General features: G+C 38.1%; 1 pseudogene; it reads left to right on the forward strand.

Moving 5' to 3' along the window:
• Window positions 1-5,024: 5,024 nt before the first annotated feature.
• The window catches only part of LOC111820906 (uncharacterized), a 23,668-nt pseudogene continuing 13,878 nt past the window's right edge, over window positions 5,025-14,814 (forward strand).

Here is a 14,814-nt window from a genome sequence, read left to right on the forward strand (position 1 = left end):
TGCATGTTCATTGCAGCACTGTTCACAATAGTAAAAAGATGGAAACAACCTAGGTGCCCATCAACAGACAAATGGATAAAGAAATTATGGTATAGTCACACAATGGTATACTACGCAATGATAAAGAACTACAATGAATCCGTGAAATATCTCATAACGTGGATGATTCTGGAAAGCAATATGCTTAGTGAAATTAGTTTGTCACAAAAGGACAAATATTGTATGAGGCCACTGTTATAAAAACTCAAGAAAAGTTTTAAACACAGAAGGAAACATTATTTGATGGTTACAAGGGTGGGGAGAGACGGAGAACGGAATTCACTAACTAGATATTAGACAAGAATTATCTTAGATGAAGGGAAGGACAACCCATAATACAGGGGAAGTCAGCACAACTGGACTAAACCAAAAACTAATAAGTTTCCTGAATACAAGCAAACACTCTGAGGGACAGAGTAGCAAGGGCAGGGGTCTGGGGACCATGGTTTCAGGGGACAGCTAGGTCAATTAGCATAACAAAGTTCATTAAGAAAATGTTCTGCATGCCACTTTGATGAGTTATGTTTAGGGTCTTAAAAGCTAGCAAGTGGCCATCTAAGATGCATCAATTGACCCCAACCCATCTGGAGCAAAGGATAATGAAGAACACCAAAGACACAAGGAAAATATTAGCCCAAGAGACATACAGGGCCACGTAAACCAGAGACTCCATCAGCCTGAGACCAGAAGAACTAGATGGTGCTCGGCTACCACCAATGACCGCGCTGACAGAGAACACAACAGACTCCCTGATGCAGCAGGAGAAAAGTGGGATGCAGAATTCAAATTCTAGTAAAAAGACCAGACTTAATTGTCTTACTGAGACTGGAGAAACCCCAGAAGATATGGCCCAGGACTGTCTGTTAACTCAGGATTAAAACCATTCCTGAAGCCAACTCTTCAGACTAAGATTAGACTGGACTATAAAACATAAAATGATACTTGTGAAGAGTGTGCTTCTTAGTTCAAGTAGATACATGAGACTAAATGGCTAGCTCCTGTTCAGAGGTGAGATGAGAAGGCAGAAAGTGATAGGAGCTGGTTGAATGAACACAGGAAATCCAGGGTGGAAAGGAGGAGTGTGCTGTCACATTACAGGGATAGCAACTAGGATCACATAACAATGTGTGTATAAGTTTTTGTACGAGAAACTAACTTAAGCTGTAAACTTTCACCTAAAGCACTATTAAAAAAGAAAAGAAAGTTAAATTTAAACAAATGTTCAAGATATTTTGTCTGGGTCTGGAATATTCAAGAAAGGAAAAGTTACAGAATTTGGAGTAGTGAATTTTAAGCAGAGATTGAAGCACTTGCCATCGCCAAGGTGAGTTTAAGCCTGTGGTCCATTGATAACACCAAGCGAGTTTTTTAATATCGTGGTTGAATTGGCCTCCTTTGTGTGGCAGGGCTAGTTTTACAGTTGTGTAGATGACTTTTAATGGCTGAGGTCTAGACAAGGTTGATAGAAAATTCTCTAGGTGTCTTTTGCATTTCTGCGTATCTTGTGACACTTTGTTTCAGACAATCTGTGCAAAGGTGTTTGTATAGCAAATAGCCATGGAAGATAAAGATCGTTTTTTCCTTCAGGACAAAGAGCAGATTTATTTGCTCTTCAGGATACTAAAGACAACGTTTCCCTTTGGGACAAAGATGGGACACATTTGCTGCTAGTATTCTTATAAGATTCGGTGTAAACTAAGATGTGATGCAAAACCATGGTGTGGGCAGCATCTGCCTGGACCACATCTCAGCCTCCCATGGACTTTGGAGAGCAAAGGAAACCAAGGGGGACCAATACACATATGAAGTTTATGATCCCTGTTGTTCCATGAGTAATAAAATCCTTTGTTTCGGACCTAGGAATCTTGTATCTTCTTATAGCGTCTATGAAATTGTGGCAGGTTAATTTGCTGGCTTGAAAGCAGGGTAAAATCTCAGACCCTTGCCTTGTTCTTGAAGAGAGAGGGGTTAAACAAAATATAGTAATGTGGCATTTTGATGTGATGAGTGCTGCTGACCTTTTGGTGTCTATTTTTACAGGCAACTTTTTTTCTGTTTAATTTAAAAGCCACACCTCGACAAAAGCTCCATGGATTTCAGCAAGACCATGTCCTCATCAAAGTCTTTTAAAAGGTCATAGATCCCAAGAGACTTAGGGATGGTGTGCTGACCTCAGGAAAAGAAGGGGCCATGGAGGCAGGCTCAGCCTCAATGAGAGCTCTAGGTTGTGGTTTGCTGCAGGTTGACTTTTGCTACACAGAATTCCTGGTCTGATTTGCAAACAAGGCTAGAGCAGGATTAAAAATCTTTAGTCATTGGTGAGGAGAACCACCATTGCTGCTTATAACTTGTAAGGCAGCTGATCTTCATTGGTGCTACAGAGCTCTAATGAAGTTCTAGCTCTAAATCACTATCTTCAGTCGTTATAAGCAATGATAGATCTGCTGCGCCAAATTCTCTTAAAACGGCCTTCAGGGCCTAAACAGGAAACTCTGGAGTGACTGTTCTTGAATTCCTGTAGTTGATCCAAGTTGACTATTTATTACAAAGCTTATATACACAACTTTAGATTTCTGAGGTGCAAACTAGAGAAAGGGGGTAAATATTATTAGCAAACACATACAAAAATATTAACCCTTTTGAAGAGAGAATGATTCATCTTCTTGGGTTGAAGAAGAGGGGCAACTAAGTCAGATCACTTTAAACCATAATATTTTTCTAATACCTACTAATAAAATATGATCCATTGACCACAAACATTGGCATCACCCAGAATGTATCTCATGCTCCTATTCAGTTCTGGTAAATTGGATCTTCCATTTTACAAGGCACTTGTGTGATTTTTATATGCATTTAAGTTTGAGAAGTATGGCCTTAAATAGCCTAAATATTGTCTCTGGAGATTAGATGTGCTCAGGAAATCGAAAAAAAAAAAAAGTGGTTTGTAAAATATTCTTGTTAATAACAGCACAGGAGCACTGGCTATATTTAAAAAAAAAAAAGAAGACAGGCTGATTAAACTGGAAGAAAAAAGTTTCCTTAGGAGAAAACATGAGCTCTTAAGGACAGATTATACAAATAAAAGGGGAAAAATTTATTTAAAAACCAGGATATACTATGCAAAAGGGTAAGAAAATGTAGCTGGTTGTATATTAAAAAAAAAAGAGAAATCTTAGTCCTTATTAAATCAGAAACAGTGATCAAGGCCCAAAGAAACCTGATAAAAGACAAGAGTGATGGTCTTAGAGAACAAACTGAATCACTTTCTTAGAGAAGACCTATATTATATCCAGAAAACAATTAGGTGAATTCTGTCTTAGTCATCTGGTGCTGCTGTAACAGAAATACCACAAGTAGATGGTTTTAACAGAGAGAAGTTTATTTCCTTACAATAAAGTAGGCAAAAAGTCCAAATTCAGGGTGTCAGCTCCAGGGGAAGGCTTTCTCTCTCCTTTGGCCTTCTCATCAGTCATACTGGATTAGGAACCACTAGGAGCTTCTCCACATGGGGACCCCAGGTCCAAAGGACATGCTCTGCTTCTGGTACTGCTTTTTTGGTGGTATGAGGTCTCCCTGTCTCACTGCTCACTTCTGTCTTTTTATATCTCAAGAGATTGCCTCAGGACACAATCCAATCTTGTAAATTGAGTCCTGCCTCACTAACACAACTGCCTCCCATCCTCCCTCATTAACATCACAGAGGCAGGATTTACAACACCTAGGAAAATCACACAATACCAAGAATCATAGCCCAGCCAAACTGATAGACACATTTTTGGGGGGACATAATTCAATCCATGACAGATGTCTTTTAGAACTACAGATGTTGTTAGGTGCCATCAAGTCGATTTTCAACTCAAAGTGACCCCACATGACAGAGTAGAACTTCTCTATAGTGTTTCCTAGGCTGTATTCTTTATGGGAGCAGATCACTAGGTCTTTCTCCTGAGGTGTGACTGTCTGAGTTGAACTGCCAACCCATCAGTGGGCAGCCAAGCTCTTAACAATTGCACCACCAGCTCCTTAGAGCTATAGATAGACAATGCAGAGTATGAGCAACTGGGAACCTACTCTCAAACATAGTTACAGGAATGTTTACATAAAACTTGGGCAAGTTTTATAGGAAAAGATCAGAGGGATAAGAATAAGATATTAAAAAATATTATGGGTGATTTTCAAGGTGGCACAATTTTTGTCCTTTTCCTGGTATTGTCTGGGAGTTCTGACGAAATATGATTAAGAAATATATGGAACTAAAACTCTAAGGGAAGACATAGGATAAAATCTATTAAAGAGAAGCCAGATAGAATAATAATGGATGGAAACTAGACCTGGGTTAGAGATGGTCTGACGAGAAAATAGCTTTGGGTAGAATACCTTCTGGGTAGAATTACCCAAGTCTGGAAATTGAAGTTAGATAAGATTTATTACTTATTTATTTATGGAACAGCAGTTAATTTTTGTAGTATACCCATTGCCATTGAGTCGATTCTGACTCATAGCAACCCTATAGGACAGAGTAGAACTGCCTCATAGCGTTTCCAAGGAGTGCCTGGTGGATTTGAACTGCCGACCTTTTGGTTAGCAGCTATAGCACTTAACCACTACTCCACCAGGTTTCCTTTTGTAGTACAGAGCTCATGAAATGTCATCATGGGATATACCACAATTTAAAATCTGAAAGGGTATGTTAGAAAAATATCTGTGCCAAGAAGTAAATGGATGTTAAAACAAAACAAAAACATTTAATTCCAACAAACAGTGCTGATGCTACATTTGATATGAAAGGAAAGGGTCAAGCTATAGTTTAAGTTATAATTCCAGCGGAGCCCTCCAAAAGGGAATGGTGGACTGATTGAAGAAAATAAAAACATTAGAATCATAGCCCATTGTTGAATAATTCCCACTGTAGAAAAATATGTAACAGAAAAATGTTATCAAAATTCCGAATTATTCCAAAGAAAAGATATTATGATCAGGAGAACATGGCAGATGCATCAGTAGCAGCTTTAGTTCAGAAAACCCTTGTGGATGAGTTTCCAGATGAAACAAATGTTGGGTTGAGAAAAACTTGCCTAAGAGAAGAGGGTTCATAGGCTTAAGCTGCCTTTGTGGCACAGGATGGATAAGCCTGCTCACAACAGACAGTGAAAGCCATATCACTAACTGAGGCCACCTCCATGTAGTATTGTCCTCCCAGAAATGTGGGCTCCAATGAGAATTGTAAATTAAGAGTTTGAATATGCTGAATGAGAAAGAAAGCCTTGTCAAACAAGACCTGATGATTAAGGCTGTCACTATTACAAATTTCTAAACTTTGCCAGAAGGCAGCAATATCTCAAATGCTGTTTGAAGAGAGAAAACATTGGCATAATGGAATTTTCCCCCAGATATACTAAACATAGTAGTATAATTAATGTCTTTATGTAAGTTTTTTCCAATCCAGCCTATATTCACAAACCATAGTCTCTGGACACCTGGCAAAAATTGACTGCCACATTGGCAAAGCTGAAATCCAGATGTTCTGTCTATGCCCCTTCCCCAATACAGCAATGAGTTCGTGCTATGGTCTTTGGCAGCACTGAGTATGGACTTTTGCAAACAAAATTTTGCATAGTTGAACTGCACTACTGTCTGAGATTTGACATGTGTTCTAAATTTGTTTGAAGATGTGCCTGTGCTGGAGTAATCTTCCAAATTTTATCAACTGTGGATTTTCTTATAAGTGAAGCATATCAGAAACTTTCCATTGAACTTCTACAACTTCTGAAGGAACTTCACTACTACAATGAGACATCAAGGTCATAGCTGCTGAAGAAACCACAGCTTTACCAGTTGCAGAACTCTGACTGAGACAGGGCAGAATAAGAATTAGATAAAAGGTTAATGCAATAATTTTAGACTTTAGGCTGTTAAGAGAATATTTTTTGGGGATTAAATTCCAATGGGCATTAATTTGCAAGAAGATTAATACTTGGACTTTAAGTTCCTCTTCAGAAATCAATAATGTGAAGTGTTAATGTTTAAATTTGGAAAATTTTCATTAACATTTTATTCTTAGATAATCTTAATGTGGTCATATAATCATACAGCAGACCCTCTGAAAAGTTATATTGAAAAATATGGCTGGACCTAATTTGCGCCAAACAACAAAATAGTAAATTTGAGCCTGGAAAACATACCAACTTTGGTATGATATAATTAAAATATAGTGTTTTGAGATTTTCATAGTTTTTTGGGGCCATAAATTGAAACTGTTCATCAGTGATTCTGGGAAGATCCACAAGGTAGCACTGGTTGATTTGGGGGTAGGGGCTATGGGCTTCTGAAATAAAGACTGGGACTAATGATCTTATCTCCAACTCTGGGTCAACCATAGGCTTAGTGGTTCAGTCCTTGAGCTCAACCAGTTGTTAAGAAAGCAAAACTTAGAAATATTAGCCTGTGGATGCTTCCTCTTTACTTCTGATATTTAAGATGGGCTATTTTTCCTATAATTGATCATTTTTACCATCTTATGCCTTATTTCTTGGGGGAAGAGAAATGACTTAATCCTATTCGGGAGGAAACAGTTGCTATCATTACATAGGAAGCCTTGTCTCTGGATCCACAGTCTGTGATGGAGAAGGGAAGAATTAGTCTCAGTCTGGAGTTCATTATTATTAAGAATTTATCTGCATGAAGAGATAAGCCACTCAGTAAGTCAGCTGAGTATCCATATGCCTTACTGCTTTATCATATTTTTCAATAACTTGAGAATTTGGATAGAGTAAATGGATTCTATTTATCTGTCTCCTTCCAATACCTAGATTCGTGTCTTTTTAAAAATTTTCTTTTGGAATTATCCTATTTCTAATCAATTTTTGTGATTATGGTTTACGTTGTGCTGTTTATGATTTTTGTCAGATAGACTCCAAGTTTGAATTTCCAGGACAATTCCACTTTTATACATGAAATTTTTCAATCCCATTTGTATTGCTCTTACACTGCTTTATTTTTTTTCATAATATTTATAAATACATGAAATTTAATATCACATCTGTTTACCTGTTATCCACCTATCTCAGTCAAGGGAATTCAAGGTTAATCTGTTTAAAACTTATACAACTTACAAGTGCTTCAGAAAACAGCCCTGGCAATCTGCTTCCGAAAAGGTCACAGCCTTGAAAACCCAATGGAGCAGTTATACTTTGCACACATATGATCACTATGAGTTGGAATCAACTCAAAGTCAACTAACAGCAGCAACATGTTAGGGGAATCTGTAAAGATCTGTTGATGAGTTAATAGTTTTAACATTCATGTTAAAATTATATATGCTGTCTTTGTACTTGTGTGCCATCTAGTCAATTTTTGACACATAATGACCCCATGTGACAGAGTAGAATTGCCCCATATGGTTTTTTAGGCTGTAATTTTTGTGAAAGCAGAATAACAGGTCTTTCTGTGGTGCAGCCACTGGGAGGGTTCAAACTGCTAACCTTTTGGTTAGCAGCCAAGATTTAACCATTTCACTATATATATAATATTAAAGATCACCAATATATTACCGATTCTGTGATCTATGATGTGATATGGTCTAAAAATATCTGTTGGGCAAATTAGATATTCATTTAGGAGTTTGAAATGCCAAGGAAAGTAAGTAAATAGCATCATGATCCAACTTTGAAAGAATGGTATTGTCGTAGTTATCTAGTGCTCCTATAACAGAAATAGCGTAAGTGGATGCCTTCAACAAACAAGTTTATTCTCTAACAGTCTAGTAGGCTAGAAGTCCAAATTCAAGGTGTCAGCTCCAGGGGAAGGTTTTCTCTCTCTATCTGCTCTGGAGAGACATCCTTATCATCAGTCTTCCCCTGGACTAGGAGCTTCTAAGGCCAGGTACCCCAGGTCCAAAGGAAGTGCTCTTCTCTGGGCACTACTTTCTTGGTGGTATGAGGTCCGCATGTCTCCTTGCTTGCGTCTCTCTTTTATATCTCAAAAGAGATTGGCTTAAGACACAATCTAATCTTGTAGATTGAGTCCTGCCTCATTAACATAACTGCCACTAATCCCATCTCATTAACATCATAGAGATAGGTTTTACAACACATAGGAAAATAACATCAGATGACAAAATGGAGGACAATCACACGGTACTGCGAATCATGACCTAGCCAAGTTGACACAATTCAACTCATGACAGATATAAAGTAAATCTGAATTCTTCAGGTATCATGTTGTTGATAGGTGCCTTCAAGTAGGTTCTGACTCATAGCGTCCCATGTACAACAGAACAAAACACTGCCTGGTCCCAGGCTGTCCTCACAATTATTTTTATGCTTGAATCCATTGTTGCAGCCACCGTGTCAATCCACCTTGTTGAAGGTCTTCCTTTTTCGCTGTCCCTCTACTTTATCAAGCATGATGTCTTTCTCCAAGGACTGGTCCCTCCTGCTAACATGTCCAAAGTATGTGAGACAAAGTTTCCCCATCCTCGCATCCAAGGAGTATCCTGACTGTACTTACTCCAAAACAGATTTGTTTGTTCTTCTGGCAGTCTTCTGGTATAGTCAATATTCTTCGCCAACACTATAATTCAAATGCATCAATTCTTCTTCAGTCTTCCTTATTCATTGTCCACTTTTACTTGCATGTGAGGCACTTGAAAACACCATGGCTTGTGTCAGGCACATCTTAGTTTAGTCCCCAAAGTGACATCTTTGCTTTTTAACACTTTAAAGAGGTCTTTTGCAGGAGATTTGCCTAATGCAGTACATCCTTTGATTTGTTGACTGCTGCTTCCATGGTCCTTGATTGTGGATTCAAGTAAAATGAAATTCTTGACAATTTCAATCTTTTCTCTGTTTATCATGGTGTTGCTTATTGGTCGAGTTGTGAGGATTTTTGTTTTCTCTATGTTGAGGTGTAATCCATACTGAAGGCTGTAGTCTTTGATCTTCATCAATAAGTGGCTTCAAGTTCTCTTCACTTTCAGCAAGCAAGGTTGTGTCATTTGCATAATGCAGGTTGTTAATGAGTCTTCCTCCAATCCTGATGCTGCATTCTTTTTCATATGGTTCAGCATCCTGGATTAGTTGCTCAGCATACAGATTGATTAAGTATGGTGAAATTACACAACCCTGTCACATACCTTTCCTAACTTTAAACAGTGCAATACCTCCTTGTTCTGTTTGAATGACTTGTCTCTTGTTCTATGTAAAGGTTCCTCATGAGCACAATTAAGTATTCTTGAATTCTTATTCTTCGTAATGTTATTCATAATTAATTATGATCCACACAGCCAAATGCCTTTGCATAATCAATAAAACACAGGTAAACATCTTTCTGCTATTCTCTGCCTTCAACAAAGATCCATCTGACATCAGCAATGATATCCCTTGTTCCATGTCCTCTACTGAATCTGGCTATAATTTCTGGAAGTTCCCTGTCAATGTACAGCTACAACCGCTTTTGAATGAGCTTCAGCAAAGTTTTATTTGTTGTGATATCTATGATATTGTTTGATAACTTCTGCATTCCATTGAATCACCTTTCTTTAGAATGGGCACAAATATTTATCTCTTCCAGTTGATTGGCCAGGCAGCTGTCCTCCAATTTTCTTGGCATAGACAAGTGAGCACTGCCAGCACTGCATCCATTTTATTAAAACATCTCAATTTATATTCCATCAATTACTGGAGGCTTGATTTTCACCAATGCCTTCTGTAAAGCTTGTACTTCTTCCTTCAGTACCGTTGGGTCTTGATCAAATGCTAACTTCTGAAATACCTGAACGTTGACCAATTTTTTTTGGTACAATGAGTCTGTGTATTCCTTCCATCTTCTTTTGATGCTTCCTGAATTGTTCAATATTTTCCCCATCAAACCAAACCAAACCGGTTGCTGTTGAGTCAATTCCAAGAATACTTCAATATTGAAACTCGTGTCTTGAAATTTTTCTTCAGTTCTTTAAGCTTCAGAAATGCTGAGTGTGTTCTTCCCTTTTGGTTTTCTAAATCCAGGTCTTTGCACATTTCATTATAATATTTTACTTTGCCTTCTTTAGTCACTATTTGAAATCTTTTGTTCAGCTCTTTTACTTCATCATTTCTTCCATTTGCTTTAGCTACTCTATGTTCAAGAGCAACTTTCAGAATCTCTTCTGACATCCATTTTGGTCTTTTTTTCTTTCCTGTCTTTTTAATGACCTCCTGCTTTCTTTAGGTATGATGTCCTTGGCATCATTCCATAACTCATCTGGTCTTTGGTCATTAGTGTTCTATGAGTCAAGTCTATTCTTGAGATGGTCTCTAAATTCAAGTGGGATACCCTCAGTGTTGTATTTTGGCTCTCGTGGACTTGCTCTAATTTTCTTCAGCTTCAATATGAACTTTCATATGAGCAATTGATGGTCTATTCCGCAGCTGGCCCTTAGACTTGTTCTGACTGATGATACTGGGCTTCTCTGTCGTGTCTTTCCACAGAAGTAGTCAATCTGATTCCTGTGTATTCCACCTAGCGAGCTCCACGTGTATATTAGCCATTTATGTTGGTGAAAAGGTATTTGTAATGAAGAATTCCCTGGTCTTGGAAAATTCTATTATGTGGTCTCCAATGATGTTTCTATCACCAAGGCCATATTTTTCAACTACTGACCCTTTCACATTCCAATCACCAGTAATTATCAATGGATCTTGATTGCATGTTTGATCAATTTCAGACTGCAGAAGTTGGTAAAAATCTTCAGTTTCTTCATTTTTGGCCTTAGTAGTTGCTGTGTACATTTGAATAACAGTCGTATTAACTGATCTTCCTTTTAGGCCTATGGATATTACCTGTCTTAGGCTGGGTTCTCTAGAGAAGTAAAACCAGTAGAGTATATAAATACATATGGAGAGAGATTTATATCAAGGAAATGACTCAGGCAGTTGTAAAGGCTGGAACGTCCAAAGTCCATGGTTCAGGATAGAAGCTTCTCCTGATTCATGTAGCTGCAGGGGCTAGTGAATCCAAGATCAGCAGGTCAGAGAGCAGGGCTTTTGCTCACAGACTGCAAAGATTGACTAATTCCAAGATTAGCAGGCAAGACCGCAGGTAAGCTGCTAGCTCAAGTCCCAAGAACTGGAGGTCAGAAGAACAGGAGCCAACTGCAGGATCCAGAGTAAGCAAAAGCCCAGGAATCTTACCAGAGTGTCCACTTATATTTCATGCAGGCCACACACCCAAGGAAACTCCCTTTCAGCTGATTGGCTACTCACAGCAGATCCCACCATGGAGGGGATCACATTATATGAAATCTCATCATGGAAGTTATCACGATATCATATGACTGCCAAACAACATCATAACTGCCAAACCACTGAGAATCATGGCCCAGCCAAGTTGACACACAACCTTAACTATCACATTACCCTATCACTGACAGCATTGTACTTCAGGATAGATCTTGAAATGTTCTTTTTGACAATGAATGGGACACCATTCCTCTTCAATTTCTCCTTCCCTGCATAGTAGACCATATGATTGTCTGGTTCAAAATGGCCAATACCAGTCCATTTCAGCTCAGTAATGCCTAGGATATTGATCTTTACACGTTCCGTTTCATTTTTGATGACTTCCAGTTTTCCTAGATTCATACTTCACACATTCCACATTCCAATTACTAATGGATGTTTGCAACTGTTTCTTCTCATTTTGAGTCATGTCACATCAGTAAATGAAGGTCTTGAAAGCTTGACTCCACCCATGTCATTAAGGTCAACTCTATTTTGAGGAGGCAGCTCTTCCTTAGTTGTATTTTTTGTGCCTGCCAACCTCCAAGGCTCATCTTCTGGCACTATATCAGACAATGTTCCACTGCTATTCATAAGATTTTCACTGGCCAATTTTTTTCAGAAGTAGATCACCAGGTCCTTTTTCCTAGTCTGTCTTAGTCTGGAAGCTCTGCTGAACCCTGTCCACCATGGGTGACCCTGATAGTATTTGAAATACTGGTGGAATAGCTTCCAGCATCACAGCAACAAGCAAGCCACCTCAGTAACAGAGAAAAGAAAGAAAGAGATGTGCAAAGTTCTTGCAATAGTGATATTCTATGACTCAAATGAAAAGGTGAGAGTATAACTTGTCCCTATATTTGCACCAGTTTCTCACATGTTGTCTTAGTCATCTAGTGCTGCTCTAACAGAAATACCACAAGTGGATGGTTTTAACAGAGAGAAATTTATTGTCTTCACAGTCCAGTAGACTACAAGTCCAAATTAAGGGCATCAGCTCCAGGAAAAGGCTGCCTCTCTCTGTTGGCTCTGGATAAAGTTCCTTGTGATGTCTCAGTCGTTCCTTGGTCTGGGAGCATCTCAGCGCAGGAACCTCAGGTCCAAAGGACGCGCTCTGCTCCCAGCACTGCTTTTTTGGTGGTGTGAGGTTCCCAGGTGTCTCTGCTTGCTTCTCTCTTTTATATCTCAAAAGAGATTATATTAAGACACTATTTAATCTTGTCAACCTCATCAGTATAACCTAATTACAGTGATAGAATTTACAACACGTAAGGAAATCACATATAATCTCATCATAGTGATAGAGTTTACAACACATAAGGAAATCACATCAGATAACACAATTATAAAATACTGGGAATCGTGACCTAGCCAAGTTGCTACACACATTTTTGGGGGGACACAATTCAATCCATGACACATGTTCAGTTCAAGACTATATATCAGTCATTAATAAATAACATTTTATTCTTCAAATATGGATATATATTGATTTTGCCAAAAAATATTCTAACAGGAATGAAAATATTGGCTAATATTAGATTTAATTTGAATTTTAAAAATATATCTACAAATGGAGATCCATTTGTAGAGGCTTTTTGTTTTTTTTTTAAATTATTATTTAATATTATTGAACCATGTCTACACTAGCTCCAGGAAAAAAAAAAAAATGTAAGAAAAGAATTTATTTCTCTCTTTTCCTTGGTTAAAAAAAAAAATTTTATACATTATTTGTCCATTGCAAACTTGAAAGAAATTGCTTGTGAAATCTCCAGTGCAATAGTTTCTCTTTGTTGTTGTTAGGTGTCAACAAATTGGTTCTAACTCATAGCTACACCATGCACAACAGAAGGAAACGCCTGGTCCTATGCCATCCTCACAATCATTGTTATATTTGAGCTGATTGCTAGAGCCACTGTGTCAATTTGTCATGTTGAGGGTCTTCCTGTTTTTGCTGACCCTCTACTTTACCAAGCATGATGTCTTTCTCCAGGGATTGGTCCCTCCTGATAACACGTCCAAAGTAATTGAGATAAAGTCTCACCATCCTCACTTCTAAAGAGCATTCTGGTTGTACTTCTTCCAAGACAGATTTGTTCATTCCTTTGGAAGTCTATGGTATATTCAGTATTCTTCACCAACACCTTAATTCAAATGTGATATTAATGACATTGTCCAATAATTTCCACATTTCATTGGGCCACCTTTCTTTGGAATTGGCATGAATATCGATCTTTTCCAGCCGGTTGACCAGGTAGCTTTCTTCCAAATTTTTTGCCATACACAAGTGAGGGCTTCCATAGCTGCATTCATTTGTCAAAACATCTCATTTGAAGAAGAACCAACATCAGGATTGGAGGAAGACTAATTAACAACTGAAGATATGCAGATGTCAAAACCTTCCTTGCTGAAAGTTAAGAGGACTTGAAACACTGATAAAGATTAAAGATTACAGCCTTCAGTAAGGATTATACCTCAACATAAAGAAAATAAATTCACAACTGGACCAATAAGCAACATCAGAATCAATGGATAAAATACTGAAGTTGTCAAAGATATCACTTTACTTGGATTAACAATCAACACCAATGGAAACAGCAGTCAAAAAATCAAATGACATATTACACCGGGAAAATCTGCTGCAGAACATTTCTTTATAGCTTTAAAAAGTAAAGATGTCACTTTGAGGACTAAGGTATGCCTCACCCAAGCCAAGGTATTTTCAATCGCCCCATATGCATGTTAAAGTTGGACAATGAATAAGACAGACCAAAGAAGAATTGACACCTTTGAATTAACATGTTGTTGAAGAATATTGCCCTGGGACTGCTGGAAAAATAAATCTGTCTTGGAAGAAGTACATCCAGAATGCTCCTTAAAAGCAAAGATGGTGAGACTTTGTCTCACTTACTTTGGACAGGTTATCAGGAGGGATCAGTCCCTGCTGAAACCTGTCCACCAGGGATGACAATGCTGGTATTTGAAATACCAGTGTCATAGCTTCCAGCATCACAGAAACACACAAGCCACCAGAGTATGACAAAGTGACAGATAAGTGGTGGATTTTCTCATAGTCTTAAGAATATTTTCTCAGTCTCTTGTAAAACTAGGTAATGACTATAATTAATTAATATTTTCAGTTATGATATTTCTCCAAATTTCAGACTTGTAAATCTCAAACCTACTCATAACCAACATGATATCCATTAAGCATCTCATGTTTAAAATATACAAAACCAAACTTCTAAACTTATTCCACTGTCTTACCACAACCTTCCCCAGCTCCGTAAATGGTAAGTCCAGTACAAAAATAATTCAGGCCAAACAAATCTTGATGTCATCTTAAATTGTTATCTTTTTCTCTTAGTCTTAACCCAACCTGTTTGAAAGTACTCTTGTATCCACAGTCAAAAGTTGTCCAGAGGTCCGGCAAGATGGCGCTCTAGGCAGAAGCACCACGCCGTCCCTCCACAGCAAAGATCTGAAAAACTAAGCCAAACAGAGAATCAACAATCCTGAA

Source organism: Trichechus manatus, unplaced genomic scaffold (assembly GCF_000243295.1).
Source record: "Trichechus manatus latirostris isolate Lorelei unplaced genomic scaffold, TriManLat1.0 scaffold00055, whole genome shotgun sequence".
Taxonomy (NCBI): domain Eukaryota; kingdom Metazoa; phylum Chordata; class Mammalia; order Sirenia; family Trichechidae; genus Trichechus; species Trichechus manatus.